This window comes from Rhagoletis zephyria, unplaced genomic scaffold (genome assembly GCF_001687245.7).
Source record: "Rhagoletis zephyria isolate East Lansing unplaced genomic scaffold, Rhagoletis_zephyria_1.1 Rzeph_scaffold_08552, whole genome shotgun sequence".
In the NCBI taxonomy this organism is placed as follows: domain Eukaryota; kingdom Metazoa; phylum Arthropoda; class Insecta; order Diptera; family Tephritidae; genus Rhagoletis; species Rhagoletis zephyria.
Window position 1 is genome coordinate 1,493 of NW_016165632.1, and position 9,142 is coordinate 10,634.

A 9,142-nucleotide genomic window follows, 5' to 3' on the forward strand; every position below is an offset into this window, starting at 1 on the left:
TACTTTTAAATAATATGAGTTTTAACTTAAGGCGTGCGAGTAAACGTATTAGCTGACTGTGTATGTTGCTGCCGGGCGTATACGTTACATACACAACTACGGGTACATGAGCACGAGGTGTTATTTGGACTTTTTTAGAATATCTTTTTTAAGTTTTCATTTAAAAATAATTTCGCAATGGAATCATGTTTTTTTCGAAAAATTTAACAACTCGGGAGATTTGCTCATATACATATGCATTTACTTGTGGCATAATTTATACAATTCTGCAAAGTCATAATATAAATTTGTTTTCCTCTTACAGGGTGTCGTTGCCTTCAGCTCGCAAGGCGATCGTATTGCCTTAACACAAATCGAACAAATGGCGAATGGAAAATATGAAAAATTGGGTTATTACGACACACAATTGGATAATTTAACCTGGTTAAATATGGAACAATGGAGTGGAGGAAAGGTAAGAATAAGAATAAGAAAATCAACAATAAAATAACACTGAAAAGAAAATAATACGGACCCAAAAATTTTTAATGCCAATGTAATGAAACTTGGTTATACTTGGCTTTTTCCATTAAATTAGAATTCAGGTTGTAAAACCTTTCGGAATGTACAAATTGAAATCACTTTTAGGTCAAAGAGCAAAAAATGTTTAAATGATATTGAAAATTTCAATAACCAAAAACGAAGAAAAGAAATCCATAGCCCACCTTCGATCACGGCGATAGTAACTATATCTTCTAAATCAGTTTTAATGAATCTCATAAACACTCAAAGAATTTTAAACCCACTTTCTCTACAAAGCTCATTCGCGCTACTCAAAGTACCTACAATGCCTTCTCTCACACTGACTCATTTTAAATTCAGATAATGAAATACTTAACTCGCTGAATTAACAGCTCAACGTACACTTAAACTCAATCGCATCTGTGTATGTATGTATATGATATTTAAATGTAAGCGTCCGTGACTCACACGTACTTGAATATTTAAGAAAATTATTCAAATGAGCCTTCACTTCAATGCACTGCGCTGTCAATCAAAGGCGGGGGCGGCCAGTCAGGTCACACCACTGCAACTCGCTTGCACGCCCATTGAACTTGAGCAGCAGGCAGGTGATAAAATGCATCTCACAGGAAAAAAATAAACCAAGAAAACAACAACTCAAATACCTATGTACATATGTACATAAGTGACTATGCAAAAGTGAGTGGTGTGGTGCTTTATAAAGCTTTTTTACTGGCGACTGCTCTTGATTTGCTGATGGAAGTGCTTGAGAATAAATCATTGCCTTTTTGGATGGACTACATAGAACTGCGACAAAGCGGCCACAAATGGGAACACCGAAATCAAATGCACAGCGAGCTGGTAGGCAATGAGGCGAAATGAATGAAAACAACAAATATTGCACATACATATGTACAAGGATATTACACAGATGCAGCGATGTGACGACAAGGGTTTGAGTAACTTGAAAAGCATAGAAGCGTATTCGTGAAAGCGAAGGATTATTTGATTTCGAGCGGCAAATGGATGTGAAAAGTGCACTTTGCCAAGCGCCAGTGAGCTTTGAATTGAATTCGCAACACCAACGCCAACGTAAACGCCTACACTGGCAAATATATATACGAATATCTGCTGTGCTGTGTGGGTTTTAGTCAGCCACTCACTTTTTTTCTTGCACTCACATTTATCTATTCGGTATTCGTTCGACATTTTAATAGCCAGGTGGAGTTAGACAGTCACAGAGCCAGTTATCTTTGGTTAGTTAAAGATACGGACGGACAGTTGTTGAAAGGTTCATTTGTACCTGTGTGTGTGTGTGTGTGTGTGTGTAGGAAGCGATTTCGAAGTGTGGCGAATGAAAATTGATTACTCTCATGCACAACACTCACTTTCACAGACCCAAACACACGGGCATGGGAGAATGGGTCGGCGGTCGCCTAGCTATGCCGCAGTTATTTGAAATTGATTGCTGGCTGCTAAGCGTTTCAAGTGTGCAGCTGCAATCCGCAAGAAGTATTTTTAAATATAAATTTTTTTCTCACTGAGCACACTTGTTCATGGCACTCAGCATAGGTGTGAGCAATTTGCATAGTTTCGAATACGGACTCGGATTTGAATTCAGATTTGTGTTACTGGACGAAAAAAAAAATGCTGTTGCATTAAGTACGCTTCGATTGTGGCATGTTGGGCGCAGTCGAGTGTGAATGATATATTCACGGTGAAAATGGTGCAAATTGCATTTTGAAGAAGTTAGAGGAGGAGTGCGGCAGCAATGAGTGAAATACCTTGTACAGATCAACTAAGGGCTCTTAAGCTGGAATTGTTTTGTAGAAATGAAATGGGATGTTTTTCTAATCTGTTGTTTGGCAAAAATAAAAATGAAATTCATGCCGACAATTTTATTTTTTAGGCATTCATAAAAAATAGAAAATAAGATTACATAAATGCAGATACGGTGGCGAGAAGGTAATAGGGAAAAGACCTCTTAGCTTGTTTTGGCTAATTTTCTTTGTTGAAAAATTTAACTTGCTCTGTATGTATGTATGCAAGTACATATGTTTGTTAGGGGCAAATTTTGCAATCGATTTCCCGATGACCTAGACAATTGAAACTTCACAGTTGGCTCAGAACCCGATGACAACGCAATTCGAAAGCTGAGTTAATCCGATAGTTGGCGCAGGAGTCTAGATATTTGAAAACCCCGTATTTATGTATAGTCAAATTTCGTTCATATATAGAACGTACATTGAAAAGGAATAACTCTACGTAAAATTTTGCCGGTAGGTGTCGCATGAAGCGATGTATTTGGTAAACCAGTATTTATGGTTCGATTTCATTCGTATTTAGGAAGCTTGCTTTAAAAATATTTCTTTTTACTATTTTTTTATTTATATATACACATATAGCTTACTATCTAAAAAAATATTTGAATCAAACTTTCAAACATTGTAGAACATTTTTAAAAATTCTACGAATTTTAACAAATTTAGATAAAAGCTTTAAACTTTTTAATCAGTTTTTTTTTTTTAAGAATTTTTCTAAGCATGCAAGTGCAAGTTTGAAGTAGCTAGGACTTACCGTATGCTCGACAATTTTTTGTATGGAGAAAATGAGCAACACCTTCCACAAAAACGATTGCCAAAAATCAACAACGGTAATTTCCAAATACTTAAAGTTTGCACTTTTTTATTCTAAAATTGAATTGGCTACAAAACTGCGTTCTCAGAATGTTTTTAAGAAGCTAAAAATTTTGAATTGCCGAATTTTGCTAATTTTTGTACATAGTTCTACATCATGATTTATATTTTCACTACTGTATGTATGTACATATATGTATCTAAAAATAAACCCAAAAAACTCCCGGGCATTCTCCAATAAAGCGTCAAATGTCCCGAAAAATCCCTAAAGCTCAGTAAATAAAACCCGAAAAGCCCCAACAAATACTGGAAGAGCCCTAAAAACATCTAAATAGTCCTATAAGTCCTGAAAAAAAGCAAGAAATGTTAAAAAAAAAAATCGGGAATCAACTGTGATTGAGACGAAATCCCAAAAAAAAANACCCTAAAAACATCTAAATAGTCCTATAAGTCCTGAAAAAAAGCAAGAAATGTTTAAAAAAAAATCGGGAATCAACTGTGATTGAGACGAAATCCCAAAAAAAAACTCTCCAAATCACCAAAAATAAAATTATCGGTGCTTAAAAGTGAAAAATAGAGAAACTGAAATAACCTCGAAAAAAGCACCTGAATTAAATTCGTCATACTTAATACAAGCGCCTTTTGGTTGTAACTGAACCCACGCTTTAAAACTGGAGAGTTCTCACAAGAAGCTATTACAAGCACTTGCGAATGTTTTAAGCCCACAAATAAAAATCAAATTTTCAGACTCAAAAAATCTCACAAGAGTATTTCTCAAATCCTTACAATAACTCTAACTGAAGCATTAAAAAATTGTGAAAAACTTTGGTTATTTCTTTAACTTTCACTATTTCCCGTTCCCACAATAAAACTAAGAAAAAACTTTGCTTGCATTCCAACTCTCTGCGCATTCATTAAAAACTTCCTGCTCTCGAGCATTCCATGTCACAAGTACGTTGCAATTAATCGTTGCTCTTTTGCTCTGCTACACTTTTACTCAAGTNAATAAAATTATCGGTGCTTAAAAGTGAAAAATAGAGAAACTGAAATAACCTCGAAAAAAGCACCTGAATTAAATTCGTCATATTTAATACAAGCGCCTTTTGGTTGTAACTGACCCCACGCTTTAAAACTGGAGAGTTCTCACAAGAAGCTATTACAAGCATTTGCAAAAGTTTTAAGTTTTTAAAAGTTTTAAAAATAAAAATCAAATTTTCAGACTCAAAAAATCTCACAAGAGTATTTCTCAAATCCTTACAATAACTCTAACTGAAGCATTAAAAAATTGTGAAAAACTTTGGTTATTTCTTTAACTTTCACTATTTCCCGTTCCCACAATAAAACTAAGAAAAAACTTTGCTTGCATTCCAACTCTCTGCGCATTCATTAAAAACTTCCTGCTCTCGAGCATTCCATGTCACAAGTACGTTGCAATTAATCGTTGCTCTTTTGCTCTGCTACACTTTTACTCAAGTTAAGGTTTGCTACCCTGCCCCACGTATCATTCTACCCACACCTATCAACCACTGGCTTGCCTTGCCACACAGCATCAATGACAGTTCGATTGCCTTAATTACTGATGAAGTTGTTCCACTTGCTACACAACTCTCTGCTGGCAGTTGCATATTTGAATATTACATAACCTCAGTTACCTCAGCGACTTTCTTGTTCACTCGCTTGCTTGCTTGCTTGCTGCCTTTGATTCGATCTTACTTTCCCCTTTGCAGTTTGCTTGTAGTTTGACATCTGCATGGCATTGCAGCAGTTAAATTGCTTTCGCTTGTAATTTTTCCGAATGCTAATTTTGCGGAATGCCAATTTGTGCCAATTCGTTTTCTTCTGCTTCTTTCGTTTTGTTTGCANCTTGCGAATGTTTTAAGCCCACAAATAAAAATCAAATTTTCAGACTCAAAAAATCTCACAAGAGTATTTCTCAAATCCTTACAATAACTCTAACTGAAGCATTAAAAAATTGTGAAAAACTTTGGTTATTTCTTTAACTTTCACTATTTCCCGTTCCCACAATAAAACTAAGAAAAAACTTTGCTTGCATTCCAACTCTCTGCGCATTCATTAAAAACTTCCTGCTCTCGAGCATTCCATGTCACAAGTACGTTGCAATTAATCGTTGCTCTTTTGCTCTGCTACACTTTTACTCAAGTGAAGGTTTGCTACCCTGCCGCACGTATCATTCTACCCACACCTATCAACCACTGGCTTGCCTTGCCACACAGCATCAATGACAGTTCGATTGCCTTAATTACTGATGAAGTTGTTCCACTTGCTACACAACTCTCTGCTGGCAGTTGCATATTTGAATATTACATAACCTCAGTTACCTCAGCGACTTTCTTGTTCACTCGCTTGCTTGCTTGCTTGCTGCCTTTGATTCGATCTTACTTCCCCCTTTGCAGTTTGCTTGTAGTTTGACATCTGCATGGCATTGCAGCAGTTAAATTGCTTTCGCTTGTAATTTTTTCGAATGCTAATTTTGCGGAATGCCAATTTGTGCCAATTCGTTTTCTTCTGCTTCTTTCGTTTTGTTTGCACTTTTCCAGTGAAATTTTTTCTTTAATGGCAAAAGTCAGAAGGATTGATTGATTTTGCTTGCAGCATAAGATTCGTTGTATGTACTTACTTTTTGCTTTAAAAGCATGGAATTTAGCGTCGGGCTATGCGCTTTTTTCAGACTCAAAAAGGAGTTCAAGTTTGTCATTTGAAAAAATTCTTAAGTTTTGGGAAAATGCAAATTTGCTTTCTGAGGGCATTTGTCTGCAATAGGCTTGGGTAGTTCTTGAACTAAATGAACTAGTTAATTTCAATGGACTTCTTCACTAGCTGGGTATTTTCATTGACCTAAATTTGTCGCTACTACTATTTCTCATCGCTTAATCTTTAATTTTATTTATCCGAAAACATATTTAACTATGTACGTTTTTTATGTAAGTATGTAAATTCAAATTACCAAAGTTTTTGTTTGGTATGTAATACATTTGTATGTATAATAGTAATATGAGTGGAATATCGACCCAGCTCAGCAGAAAGCTCGAAAATACCCTATCTCAGAAAACTTTTCAAGAACGCCTTTTTCAGAATTTGGTTTAAAAACTATCTCAACTGAAAATATATTGAAAATATGTTGAGATTTCGTTTTCGAACTGGCTGCCAAGATAGGTCGATCTCCCACTCAGGTGTCGATGTGTAAATATATTCGTCAATTGAACTATTTAAATGAACTATATGAACTAAAGAACTAATTCACTAAGGTATACTAAATATATTACAAAAATCTTTGATGTAAAAAATTGACTCGCTTAAGTAAATATACATACATAAACACATAATTAAAAATATGTACATATCGTCCCGTTTCTGCATTAACCACGTATCTACAATTTTTGGGAAAACTAATATTACCACTTATAACAGCTGTTTAAGCGTCACACTATTTGAAAATAGTGCAAACACTTAATGAGGGTGCTCATTACTGTTAGTGGAACCAGAAATACTAAGTAAAAATGCGTTTATTGTATCCTAGGAGAAGAAATTAAATATTTTGTCTTACACTTTCTAAAATACCTCTATTGCAGATACGAGGTTAAGGCAGAAATGGGACGATATGTATACATACAATAAAAGTTGGCTCTTTATTTCCGGGCTGGGACGTGTCCCGTCGTGCTAAAATTCTTAACGTGCGGGCTCGTGCGTGTTTTTGAAAGTTAATTTTGCACTCGTGCCGGGCCGGGCCTGAAAATTTAGGCCCGTGCCCATCTCTACCTGGAAGTATTTGCCAATTGTAATGTTACGTATACGCCCGGTATATTTGAATTATTAACTAGTGTAGAGACAAATAAAGCGTTAGGTATAGGTCTCAGGTTAAAAATGAATAAATTTCCAGCCAAAAGCTAAATATCGATGATCCTCTGCATTGACGACACAATTCAAAATTCAAAAAATAAAAACTTCTACTGTTAAGTGTCTCATGTCTCTAATATTTGCCTAATCCATGTCTAATCTTATTTCTGTACATTTTTGAGATAATCAAAAATATTTATGAAAATTAGAAATAGAAAGAAATGGACGATTTCGTGAATGGCAGTGGAAAGGGGGAGTGGGAGTGGGCGAATTCTGCATTCCAGCCACAGCGTAGTGAGTGCAGGCCGATTTCAAAAGGAGGTTAGCTGAGAACTACAGATTTTCTGGATTTTATTTTAAACTGTTTTTTTTTTGTATTCTCGTCAAAAAAAATAATTTTTAATCTTTTTTCTGACCTCCGACAATCCGACAAAAAGGCCACACTCTTCCAGCGTTCTGACTTCGGACTGCTTTAGCATTAATTTGTATTTCACTAATAAACTAATTATTTCTGTTGTTGAAAGCAAAGAAGAAAAAACGACCAAGTAATTTAAAAAAAAAAAACAAAACCGACTTCAATATAATAAATAAATAAATACTTTGAAATTTCCATTTCTAAATTTTCTTTCATTAATTTACAGGTACCTCAGGATCGCACAATTGTACGACGCGTCTTACGCAATGTATCGCTGCCATTATTTGTCTGTATGTGTACAATTTCAAGTTGTGGTATATTAGTAGCCTTAGCACTTATTGTATTCAACATATGGAATAAGCATAGAAGGTGAGTAAATTTACCAAAAAAAAAAAAGGTCTTTTGTATATATGTATGTATACAAGTCTCCTTCTAAACAGCTTAACCAATTCCTGCGAATTTTGCTATTTGTACATACAAGATCACCTGAATGACACTGTAGTTGATATTCGGAGGTAGGCACTTGCAGTGTTACCAATTAAGAAATGCTGCGTTAAATGTTTTTTTTTTTTTTATTAAAAATAATAAGTTCATCATAAAAACCATTCGAATTTTAAGGAAAGTGCAAAGCGATAATAGGACGATATTTTCCAAACTGAAATGTTGCATTTATCCCCTTGCCTGTTGGTTGCTTCGTTGCATATTTTTGAAATGCAATTGTGTTGCAACATTATTGACAAGAATTGAAAATGTTGCACAGAAAGTAAAAGCACAATATTGCTGCGGACACTAATTTTGCGTTTCTTTTGAGAAGTGAAAAGATCACAGCTCAGAAATTTGATTTTCAATGAAACAAAAGAAACAACATTCTTATTTCAAGTTCTTTCAATGAAAAATGCTACCTATGTCCAGAAATCCCTCTCTCGCAAGCCGAAAAACAAAATCGGGAAGAAAACTTAAATACTTGCAGTATTAATATATGTATGTTATGTCCTCCTGTTGATTCTTTAGCGGAGGTGGCCACCAATAGTTGACTGAAAATTACGCTTACATTACGCAATGGAATAGGAACATAAATAGCCTGTGGTCAAAAAGGAATCTTTGGTAGTTTCCAAAGTGCTGCATCGTCCTTGTAGGCGATACACATTCACAAGAGTGTTATTGAAAGTATGCTTCATAATTTGCTAACAAATTAAAGGACTTTTATTTTATCTCATTCTTTCCGCTAAATTTCGCTTATTGTAAGCCTCTCCATCTTCCAGCTGAAGCACTAGCTATGGAAATTTAAACAATTTTATTATTAAGTCACAACTATTCAGCTACAAGTGTTGAACACATTGAAAACGACGAGCTACGGGCCTCAGCTTCCAATTTGTTATCTTCATTATCAAAACGCTTGGTCGATGGTGGCATGAATTTTTTGAACGAGGCAGCGACATCATGCTTTTGTATGAGTTTGACATAAAATTAGAGGAAGAGCCTTATCTGCCGCTGAAAAAATAGAAATAGATCTATTCTGGCCACAAGTACAGTCGCAGTGTAGCTCTTTCGCCACCAAAATGATTATCTACATAAGAGTACTAGAATGTTAAAAAAATGTAATAGCTGTGGTCCGCAGCGCAATGTGCTCTGCACTACAGCAGCCGTTGAGATAACATAATAAAAAAGCAAAGGGGTTCTTTCATGCAAAATTTACACCTCAATGTTTTATGTTTGGCATGAAATATTTTTTTTT

General features: G+C 35.2%; 1 pseudogene; it reads left to right on the top strand.

The window, feature by feature from the left end:
• Positions 1 to 304: 304 nt before the first annotated feature.
• On the top strand, positions 305 to 7,776 carry LOC108375136 (gamma-aminobutyric acid type B receptor subunit 1 pseudogene; annotated as a pseudogene).
• The last annotated feature ends 1,366 nt before the right edge of the window (positions 7,777 to 9,142 follow it).